The sequence below is a fragment of the Camellia sinensis genome, unplaced genomic scaffold (genome assembly GCF_055761805.1).
Source record: "Camellia sinensis isolate YWXY unplaced genomic scaffold, ASM5576180v1 Unanchor4, whole genome shotgun sequence".
NCBI classification, from domain to species: Eukaryota; Viridiplantae; Streptophyta; class Magnoliopsida; order Ericales; family Theaceae; genus Camellia; species Camellia sinensis.
In genome coordinates this window covers 15,146,371-15,159,188 of record NW_028129277.1, presented here as the reverse complement: position 1 = coordinate 15,159,188, position 12,818 = coordinate 15,146,371, and positions in this window count along the sequence as shown.

Here is a 12,818-nt window from a genome sequence, read left to right as displayed (position 1 = left end):
CTACTACCTTTGTGCTATCCACAAATACCCCATCTTTACTCCCACATGACCCAAAAAGAATACACTGCTCAACTAGAATTCACACTTCTTAAATTTTGCATACAGTCTCTTCTCTCTAAGGATCTAAAATACTACCCTCAAGTATTGCTCACGCACTGCTTTACTCCTCGAATAAATTAGGATATCATCAATAAACACCACCAAAAATTTATCCAGTTGCGGTTTAAATGCTCTGTTCATCAAATCCATGAATGTGACGGGTGCATTTGTGAGACCAAAAGGTATCACCAGGAACTCAAAATGCCTATAATGGGTTCTAAAAGCGGTCTTGGGAATATCTTCATCCCTTACTTTCAACTAGTGATAGCCTAACCTCAAGTTAATCTTAGAGAATACCTAAGCTCCCTGAAATCGGTCCAACAGATCATCAATGCGTGGCAAAGGATACCTATTCTTCACTGTGACTTTGTTCAGTTCTCTATAATCAATCCACAATCTCATAGACCCATCCTTCTTCTTCACAAACAACACAAGTGCTCTCCAAGGTGAAACACTAGGCCTAATAAAACCTTTGTCTAACAACTCCTATAACTGAGTTTGTAACTCCTTCAACTCCAACGGCGCCATTCTATAGGGCACTTTAGAAATAAGTGTCGTGTCAGGGACCAAGTTAATGGAAAATTCTACCTCACGATCTAGAGGAAGTCTAGGTAGATCCTTTAGAAAAACATCAACACATCACTTACTACAGGCAACTCCTCTAACTTCTACTCTGGTTGTTCGATACTCACCACACAAGCTAAATAATCATGACACCGTTTACTTAACATTCGATTAGCCTAAAGGAAAGAAGTAAAATAGATAGAAGACCCTTTCCTATCCCCCAGAAAGAAAAACTCAAGTTGCCTTGGCATAGCAAAAACTAACCTCTTTCTAAACCAATCAACAGAGGCGTGATGCTTCATCAACAAATCCATACTCAAAATCACATCAAAATCCTTCACCTCTAAGGAAATCAAATCCACCAGAACAATCCTACCATCCAAGTTTACCTCACAAGATCTACATACATCTCCTAACACTACTATTTCTCCTAATGGAGTACACATGGTAATACAAACATCTAAACGACCACAAGGAAAAGGCAATCCAAATAGATATCTAGGTACTAACTCTTAACCTCCAAAATTAAATCAAGAAAGATTCAACACAAGTTTAAACAAAACTAACTTAACCAAACACTACTAAGGACTATAGGGACTCGGACCTCGTCTAAATGATGAAAGGCAAGATATGTAACTCGATAAACCTGGCTCTGATACCACAATTGTCGCACCCCAAATCCGGGCATGACCGGCCGTGGCCCACAGGGACTTAGCCCAAGGCACACGTAAGCCTAAACACGAATCCAATCACATTGAACAACTAAACAATAGTCCAATAATAAATAACCAAAACTCAATCCAGACATGCCACAATTATAAACGGCAAAATCAACCGTAATCAAAAGCCATCCAAACTTATGGGATATAAACAACCCACAAAATAAAATAATTCTAAATAAAACCCAATCACAAAGTATGCACAAAACTCGACAAAGCAACCTAAAAGAAAATTAAATAAATGCCCTAGAGGTCCATGCAATTGAGTCCCCGTTACGCCATGAGTCCACTCTAAGTCCATCTAACACTTGGAAATGGTAAACAACTAAGTCAGCTGATAGCTCAGTAAGTAGCAACATGGATAGTAAATACAGTTTTGAAAACAGTGTTCAATTCCAAAATAAGATATATATCACAGAAACTAGATTGACATACAGTTTGGTAAATACAATCTGTTTCAAAAAGAAGGTTCCACAGTTCAACACTTAAAATACTCATGTCTCGCAAGAACATGATAAACGACATTTTTCACGTAAAACAGATTATAACATGAACACCAATACTTTTCTGGGTACCAATAAAAACAAATAATCTGCCACACATTTCTCAGGCTATAAGCCCCGTTGGATCCAATACCGAACTAAGAGTCATCCTCAGGGTGGCACCTGGGCCTTTTCTCAAAGACGATCCGATTGAAGGTCACCTAGTTGTTTTTAAAGGTCTGTTCCTTACAATCGTTGAGCACTAGAGTCATCACGGCCCAACCCGGATCTGTTCCCTAGTGGCCAGAGTCACCACACACAGTGGAATAATTTCCCTGGACTAAATACACACATGGTCCCAATAATCAATACACATCAGTTTTCGCAAAACATGGTGGTTCATCATTATAAACATGAGACCAAAACAAATAGTTTACAGTATGCCAAGTTCACACGTGTTTTAGAAATAATTTGATTCAATTGATAATATAATAATTTATCAAAATAGTTTAATCATGAAACAACAATTTAATTTTTCCAACAGTTCAGGGTAAGGGAACATTTATACAAATACGTAGCATGAAACTACTCACCTGAAACGAAATGATATAATCCTTGAATCGAATAGAGTGTAAAAGTCCAACTAGTGCCCTGAACGAAGTATATAAAAAAAAACTACACGTCACAACTAATTTAAAATACTACAAAATAGGAACTAAGTAACCTCAACTAAAGCGCACTAACACGGCTCAACCCAACTCACCATTACTCTTAAATATTAGCTAAGTTCATGTTCTTCAACGTTTAAAATCACCCAAGACATGGGTTCCGGTCAAAACTTAATTAATTGTGACTTTAAGATAAAACAGAATTTCAAACAAGCCTTCCCAACCTATTCGCTAACTTTGAAAATTACAAAAACCCACTCCACGCTATTCAAAAAATTCCAATAACCTCCAGATATGATCTAATGTATCCTAAGTTTCAAACCCAAATGGTTTCACTTGATTTGCTTATCAAAATAATTATCTACAATTTATTATATCCAAACAGGTTGTTTTCTGCAGCACTTTAAAGAAATTGACGGTTCTCTTAATATACACGAGCAATCAATGCAAGGCCAAAAATGTACGAAACTAGACTCGTAACCGGTTCTAATGACACTAATTTGATAATTTTTGGATTTGCTTTTCTCTCAAACTTCTTCCTCCCCGTGGCTGTTGTGGCTGCTACTATAGAATGTATTAGGAACCTAGGGTTTTTCTTTTCTTTTCTTTGTTATACATAACATAAATGACTCTAGACAAAAATGTCCTTTGTTTTATTTTATTTTATTTTATCTCTCCATTAATTTAAATAAAATACAACTACTATTAGATCAAAATATGCTTACTAATTTGACACTTAATTTTATTTTATTTATTTATTTATTTAAATAATAAATCTTGCCTTTAAATTGAAGACTTTCACCATAAATTTATTTTAGGTTGTAAAATTAATTAAAAGACCCTCCAAATATTTAATTTGCACTTTAGAATTCACCATCAAAATATTTGAGATTGTAATATTATTATTATTATTATTTAATTATTTACTTAATTTTTTTATATTTGGGTCTTCACAAACATGCCCTAGGAATGCCTAGGATGGAAAGAGGATGCAAAGATGCACTTTTAAACACTTTTCAAAATTTGCTGAAATAGGGGTCCACGCTCGAGCGTGGCTTTCTACGCTCGAGTGGACATGCAGACAAAGGAGCTCCACTCGAGCGTGACTTCCTCGCTCGAGCGGACTGCAAATGTACTGGATGCATGAAATTCACGCTCGATGGGCGCTCGACCTCGCTCGATCGTGAGACACAAGTCCTCGCTCGAGCGTGCATTCCCCCGCTCGAGCGGACTGTAAACACATGCAAAGTACTAGATACACGCATTCCCCGATCGAGCGTCACTTCCCCGCTCGAGCGGACTGCATGAACCCATAGTGTACGCTCAAGCGTGGAGTTCCCCACTCGAGCGTGAGTCCAAAATCTGGAATTTCCAGATTTGAACCTCAAGCTCAAAACTCAACTTTAAAGCATCTAATTCGATCCTCTTAGGCTAATTTTCTGGAAAACTCTTGTAAACTCATAGTATAACATGTTTTGAAGATCAATTTGAGGAATCAAAGCCCAAAGGTAGTTCAATTAAACACCATTTTCAAATAAACTTCAAGAACACAAAGTGTATGTAACATGCATGTGTTCAACCAAATTCAAAGCTTCAAATACATGATCAAATGAGTCAATTCTTTCAAAAACATGATGAATTCATGAACTATAATGAAGATATGAACATGCACGTAACAATTTTCATGAAAATAACCTCAAAACTCACAAATGCGTACATGCAAGCATGATTCAAGCTTCAATTCAACAATTTAAAACCAATTTATGACCTTAGGCTTCTATCTACCATGAACCATGCAAGAACAAACTTGAATTCACAAACAAGAAGGTAAATGTCCCACCTTAGGTCTTGAATGCAAGATATATAAGCTCAATTTGCACAATTAACCTTCAATTCTTCTAGTTTCCAAGCCAATTCTCAAATGAAGCTAAGTCTCTCCTCTTTCACTCTTTCTCTCGGTTTTGGTCTCTCAAGGATGAACAAGAATGAGATGCAAGACTAAGCTTTCAACAATATTGGTGAAGTGGCCCACTAGATGGCATTTTAGTAATTAGGGTAACTAATGTAATATAGCTTTATTTAATCTAGTTTAATTATGCCAAATCAAATTTAAATTAAATCTACCATAAATTCACATAAATTCTAATTAACATAAAACACTAATCAATTTCAGATTTAGTCGCCGATAAGGCCTTCAATTTGCCATTTAAAACATAAAACATGAACATATCAATTAACAGTCAAACAAATAGAAATGCATTTAAACTAATATACTCAATCAATCAGTCAGAATTTCAGTTAATCAGTCACTTAACATGCTTAATCATAGATTAACACTAATCAGTGGTGAGGGTTGTTACATTTTCCGATTGAAGTTTTTGATTGATTTCGATACATGTAGATATAGTTATGTATATATATATATCATAATCTTCGTTCAATTTTCTGTAGATTTCTTCATCATTGTGCTTGTTTTCTTTACCGATTGAAGTTTTTGACTGATTTCGATTCATATAGTTATGTATCTACCATTTTTAAGTTTTGATTTTGACCAATCCATCCACAAAATTGTATTATCCATCCAACCCGTCGATATATTTGAACATCACAAAGGTACTCTCTCTCTCTCTCTCCCCTCTCCCTCTCCCTCTCCCTCTCCCTCTCCCTCCCAGATAATTCTTCCTTATGTAAAAAAGGACTGAATGGTTGTCACGGACGAAAAATGGCGTTCCGGAGGCAAAATTCAAAATAACCCCCGAACCACCATATGGCTGTCACAGACAGCTTCTCCATGACAAATACGACTTGTGACAACAAATAGAATGTAAATAGCACCCGTATGTTAGGAGTTTGAGCCGAAAACGGCTTAAACTTAGTCGAAAAATGGCGTTCTAGGAGCGAAAATTCAAAACAGCCCCCCAAACCATCGTGTGGCTATCACAGACAGCATCCTCGAAACAAATACGACCTGTGACAACAGACAGAATATAAACAACACTCGTAGGTTAGGAGTTAGACTCAAAAATGTCTTAAACTTAGTCGAAAAATGACGTTCTGGAGGCGAAAATTCAAAACAGCCCCCGAACCACCTTGTGGGTTACCAGGGACAGCTTCCCCATGACAAATGTGACCTGTGACAATAGATAGAATGTAATTCAAACCTTTAGATTAGGATTTAGAGTAGAAAACGCCTTAAACTTAGTTAAAAAATGGCGTTCAGGGGGTGGAAATTCAAAACAACCCCCAAACCATCGTGTGGTTGTCACGGACAGCTTCCCCGTGACAAATATGAAATTTCAGCTGTAACGCCCTCAAAAAAATAATATAAATCAACCATTCATAAGATCTATAAACAAAATAGAAATGTTATAGTTTCATTCATCAGAGTTTATATTACAAACGATATTACATGCATAACACTTTCATAAACGTTCGTTTTGAAACTATAGCATGTAATTCTAATTTAGGAATAACAAAATAAATGCCCTACGGGCATACATCTTTCCAAGAGATAACTTGGTTATAACAAAAAAAAGTTCTAAACTCTATACATATAAAGCCCTCGGCTTGAAGTAAACATTTAGTACAAAGCAAAATAACAAAATAAAGTCTTCAACCCCTAGACCTCCCAAGCTATGTCCTTGGAGGCGGCATGTCACCTGTACCTGAAAATGGTTTTCCAAGTAGGGTGAGCCAAAGCCTAATAAAGATATGCTAAAACAATAAATGAGATTTAACTAAAGCATAAGCATCAGATAAATGTGCAATACTCTAAACCAACATTTATTCTCTGCAAGACCATTCAATATAAATAACCATATTATCGATTCGTTTCCAATCATCCATTTTGGGTAAATCAATTAACTAAGTTCATTATCATCTAATCAATCAAAATGAGTTTTCAACTCAGTGGTTCACAATTTACTACATTCATCAATTCAACACTTCTTATTTTCTTGCCATTTTGCGGGATTCACATCCGAGGGAACCGGCACCCTGTAGACACCCCATTTTTGACCGTCCTCAAGACTTGGACGTCACCGTTTGAACACACGGTGATCTTCCATGTTTGTGTTCGTTTGGAGTTCCCGGAGGTCTCGGCTCGCGCGCCTTGCCTCAGGATCCCCGAACTCGACCGTTTAGTGTCTGGTTTTGCACCAAACACTTGCATCTTGCCCTTGAGAGGCAGGGTGGGGCTTGTAGACCATCCCCACCCCACCACCGGCAGTGGCTAGAGGCCACCGGCTGGTATTTTGCTGCCACCGGCAATTTTTATTGCCGGCCGGCACTTTTTATTGCCGGCCGGCACTTTTTGTTGCCGGTCAGCACTATTTTGTGCCGGTCGGCACTCTTTTTGGCCAAGATGGCATTTTTGGCCGGCCGATTGCAGCTCATCTGCTTTTGCAGATATTTTTAGACAGCTGTCTTACTTTTGCATCCCTCCATACACGTGTATGGAGAGATCTCCCTCTTATGAAGCTTGTTTTGTAAGCTTTACAAGACAAGAAGCTTCTATATAGAGGAGCTCTCTCTCTTGTTGCAAGGGTTGGAGATTTTGGACATTGGAGGGAGAGAAAAATACACACCAAGCTCTGGTTTTAGGGTTAGGATTAGATACACATCCTATCTCTCTCTCTTTTCCTTCTTGTGTGTGTAAAATAGTGTTTAGTTCTTACTATTGCACACAAACACCTAGTGTTTCACCTTCCTTTGGCTCTTGAGGTTCTAAAGGGCTATTTTTGAGGTTTTGGTGTAGGATCCATGCTAAAGGAGGCCATTGGAGCACCATTTGTGAAGAAGGCTTCAAGGGTGAGAATCTAGTCCCATTTTCCCCCATTTTTGCATTGATTTTATTCCTATCTTAGAGCTGTTTTTGTGCTTATTGTATAACATAAAAAGTTCTGTTTTTAGACCCTCTTTGTTGTTTATTAAGAGTGTTTTGTTGTTTGAGGGTAGTTGACCACCCTTAGGCCTTGAAAGGCCTCATTTTGAGCCATTTTGTGTTAGCTCTGGGATTTTGGTGTTGAGATCTCTTCACCACTGAAATCTTGAGGGATTTCAGTGGTGAGGATGATGCTTTGAAGTCCCAAGAAGGAGAGGGCCACCCCCTCTCCTTGTTGTCCTTGAAAAGGGCATATTTTGGCCTCTTGAGAGAGCATTATGCTTGAGTGTGTGTTGAGCATGTTTGGGCTGTTTTTCATGCTTATATATCCTTAATATAACATGACTTTAAGTTGGTTTTGGTATTCCATGCATGCTTAGCATAGTTGCCTTGTAATGCCATGTTTATGCCTTAATGTGCCTTAGGTTGTTAGCCTTTGTGGGAGCATGTTTTAGGCTTAGTCTTGTGAAGATTATGTGCTTATTTTGCCATGTTTTAGGTCTTTCCATAAGTGTTTGGGTCGATTTTGGCATGCTTGATATAGCTCCTTTGTATTTGGGCTTGTTAGCCTTGAGTATGTGCATGTGTAGCATGACATCTTTGCATCGAATTGGTGATTTGGGGTCCCTCCACATGTTATTTCAGTCCCATTTCCATGCTTGTTTGATTGCCTTGCATGCCTCTTTAATGTTTTGGAAGCTTGTGTAGCAATGCTCCATGTTTTGGTGTCTATGTATGCCTTTGTATTTGAGCCACTTAGATGCCATCTAAGGAGTCCTTTGGCCTTGTTTTGACATGCTAAAAAACTATTTTAGTAGTTTAATGCATGCCATGTTTGTTGTGATAAACATGCTTCAAAGCTTCATGACTTGCTTCAAGTACTTGGACCATGCTTGCATGCACTTGCTTGTCTTGTTTAATGTGATTTGGCATCATTTTATAACATGATTTTAGAGCTCGCTTTGCATGCCAATTGTTCATGATTGCCTCTTTCAAGTGTGCTTGAATGTTGCTTGCTTTGTGCCTAAGTGTTGGGCCTTAACATGTGTATGTGTGTATGTATGTTTAGCCTTCATTTTTAGGCATTATGGCTACTGTTTTAGGCCTATTTGGAGCTGCCTAATTCATGCATAAGTCCATCTTTCCATCTATTTGCATTGCCATATGTATGCTTGTATGCTTGCATAAGCTTGCCCCCATGCCATGTTGCATCCTTAGCTTGTATGCTTAGGTTGCATTGCATTTTGTATGCATTCCTTGTCCCTTGATTTGGTGATAGGGATTAGGACTTTGGTTTGATTTGGTTTGCATGCATTTGAAATCAAAGTTGCATACTTGGTTCTTTGGGCCATCATGCATGGAAATGCGTGATTGGTGGTCCGAGAATCGAGGCACATGCCCCTTTGAGTCATTATCATGATAAGGGACATGGTTGGTGCATACATGCCTTGAATTGTGCTGCCATGCTTTGCCTTGCCCTCTGCTGCTGTGAGTTGCAGGTTCTGCAGGAATTTATTGCCGGCCGGCAGTATTTAGTGCCGACCGGCAGTCAATCGATGGCCGGTGGATCTATTTTGTGCCGGTGACTAAATGCTACTGCCGGTGGAAATTCTGCTCAGCCGATGATATCCCCCAGTGTCCTGAGAGGCATCCCTGAGACTTTGGCAGTTTTCAGAGGAGCAAAGCAGGGAAAACAGAGGCAGCCTATGCATGGCAGCGCGTTTCCCGAGGCAATTTTTCTGTTTTAATTAATTTATTTAATTGTTAATTAAATTAATTAATTTGTAATATTAATTAGCTTGCGTAGTTAATTAATTTGTAATATTTATTTGGTCCCTCCGAGCGAGGGCAAATCTGTAATAAGTGTGCGTGGGTGGTGTGTATGTCTTCCAATCCCCACTTCTTTCTTCCCTTTTACTTACCTGCTTTGATGGTTAGTATTAGGGCACGTTTAATTTAGCATACCTTATGCTATGCATGCGTGCATCCATGCATTTGTATTGCATGCATTAGGCTCGGTACATCACGCTAATTGCATTTGTACTTCAAATTCTAAACTGAATATGTGATAGTTGTGCATTCTCACATGCCATGTTTAGGATAGCCGAGCCTATTCTAGCAACACTTTGTATGCGATAAATTAGGCACTTAACATGGACTTGGATCATGCATGTTTTGCTAACAAGTTCTCTATTTTGGCACGGAGTACGATGTAAGTATTTCCGCTTTAGCATATCGCATGAGTGTGAATATTTCCATGACAGCATGCTTAACATGTGGCTAGATGCTTATGTGTTATAAACTGCTCGGATGCCTGTGGGTGGAGGTTGGATTGTTTGAGTTGGAAAAACTCATTGAAATCCGTGTTTTAGCCTACTTGCGAGTAGCAAATTCCAAAGCATTTTCAAAACAAACGGATATGCAATGTTTCTTTCCAAATTAGGCAATCTAGTCTATACTTGTTTGCTGCGAGCATAACATAGTAATTCTAGGCTAATAAATGGAATAAGAATACATAACGTTTTCAAAAACGGATATCACGGTTAGTAGAGGCCGGTCTTCAGACCGGGCGAAAGGGGGTGCTCATAGCTGACCTTCCCCGATCGTACCCAAGCTCCCGAGCCGAGACAACTCCGGTGATGACGGACATGTGGCCTTCGGCACCGAGTCAGGGTTTCCTAAATTTCCCCATTTTAAAAATATTTAGGTGGCGACTCTGTATCTGGCAAAGCAGTCCATGTTTGGCACTACTTTTTCAAAAATCTGTTTCTCAAAATGATTTGCCAGATTTGGACTCTTTGGTTCAGATTAAGAACCGTGACACAAGTCGAGTCCGAACTGTAGTAACCCCAAATGAACAGAACGGGACTCATCCTCCCGGGGCGTTCGGGGACGTCTACACACCCATATACACATAAGATTTCAGGATTTTCACCCTGGACACTCCAGCCAACTGAATTTTCAATGGAGTCCATCCCCTATCTCCTCTCATACAATGGAGTACATCCCCTATCTCTTCCCAAACAAAAATACATATACAATGTATTTAAAAGCGTCGTCATATACAATGATTAACCAAATCACATATTCAATGGTTTAGTCAAACCATCATATTCAATGACATAATTCAAAAGATTAATTTCAATTTACCTAATCCTTATGCAGTTTCTACAACAATCATCGCTATCCTTCACCGATAGCCCAAAATAGATATTTCTAAACAGATATACTATTTATCAACAGATAAATTATCAAATTTTCCATAGGTGTGTGATTTATCAAATCTAACTACACCATTCAATCACATATCGTCCCAATTTCATAATTTCCATATCAATTTCATTATCTGTACAAAATAATTATTTAACATAAATAAGGGCAAATTTCCCTTTTTTTCTTAGATATCAAATCCAAAGCCAAATTTCCCATTTGTTAAAAAAGATAGAGGGCATTGAGAGCTTCGTTTTAATCTGAAAAAGTTTGGTTTTGGAGCACGTTGATCTTCGAGTCTTCATCTCCTTTTTGGCTTAAACTTCGAGGTAGGGATATCCTACTCCTATCTATGGATTTTGTCTTTAAAGTTTGGTATTTTGAGATGTTGGGGTTGGTTTGGTAATTTTGTGAAAGTTTGGGGCTTTTGTGTAATTTTACAAAAGTTGGGGTTTTATTCATAATAAACCTAAGTGCATGTTTGGAATAGAGAAATGGAATAAATGTTAAATCATTGATGAAAAATGGGACCTAAGGGTTGAAATGGTAATTATGGAAAATGGCCTAATTACATTGTTTGATTAATTGGGATAATTAATGGTGAGAAATGAGGAAATGAAATGTTGATTGAATATCCATTGGTGCATTTATTTTCTGTTTAGAAATAACTGCTTGGGCTTTCGGTGGAGGATAGTCGTGATTGTTGTAGACAATGCATGGTGATTAGGCAAACTGAAACTAATCAATGAAATGTGTCATGGAACTTGACGGTTGATAGAATACATTAACTGTATGTATTGGGTGATTGTATATAGAACCAATGTGTTTATATACGTTATGTGTAGAGGAGGAGATAGGGGATGTACTCCGCGGTTTAGGGGAAGATAGGGGATGTACCTCTAAACCGGATAGTGTTGGGAGAAGATAGGGGATGAACTCCGTAGATACAGCTCTTATGCTTGTCTAGAAGTGAAGATAGAGCTTATATGCTTATCTTTGTGATGTGTGGATACAACTAATATGCTTATCTGAATGTGGGATATAGTTTTTATACATATCTGTGGAAATGATGATAGAGCTAGCATGCTTATCTGTTGAAAAAGGGAAAATGAAACTTAGACTCATAAGTTGTATGACATAAATGTGTAATTTATGTGAACGTATCTGTGTTAGCCATCTATCAATTGCTAATCTTTTAGTCATTGTTAATGGTTGGTTTAGTGTATCTCTACTGGGCTGTGGCTCACCCTATATGGGAATATCATTTTCAGGTGCAGGAAGCATGCCACCTCCAAGGACATAGCTTGGGAGGCTAGAGGCGGACATAATGTTGTCGTTTTACTTTTTGATGTATTACATGTAAATACAAGCCAAGGGCTTAAAGTGTATGAGTTAGTACTCCTTTTTGTGTAACCAAGTGTTAACTTGGAAAGCTGTAAGCCCGTAGGGCATTTTGTTTTGATGTTAACATGTAATACTTATGTAATGGAACTCTAATGTATAAAAGAATGTGGTTAGTTTAATGTTGTTTTTTTGAGGGCGTTACAACTTGGTATCAGAGCGTACCGGGTTCGAATACTTTGGGTATGTGGGAAGTGATTAGTATCACAATGGGTTTGTCTCGCTTGATAGAGACTTAGATGTAGTGTTATATGCTACGTGCTTAATTGATAACATGCTTATGTGACTATGTGGGTATGGGATTTAATTTCTGGGATGTTGATTGGATCCTTGAGTTTCTGGGAGTCTTGTTGGAAAAGCACTTGATCAATGTTATTTCTAACCGGAACTCTAGTAACGCCTCGGGACTATCATTATCCGGAAATGAAATTCGTAAGTGCTTATGTGTTTATGTGCTTACGTGGAATGAATTACAGTTGTCCATGCATTAGGACGTGAGTGTTTAGTTTCGGCACATTTATGAATGTGCTAACGTTCTGTGTTACCTTTATTAGGATGTCAGGACGAGGAAGAGGTGCTAGGCGTGGTAGACCTGCGAGGCAGGAAGTACCGTTACAGGGTGAGATTCCGGCAGTGCAGGAGGGAGTTAGTCAGGCCAATGTGGCCGAGCCAGTGGGTCAGCAGGCTATGGGTGCCTTGGCCAGAGAGATAGCAGGAGCTTTGGGTATTCTTAGAGCTGGGAATCAGGCAGCTGAGGCAGGGCCTTCTTTCTTGAAGAGGGAGTTCTTCCGGT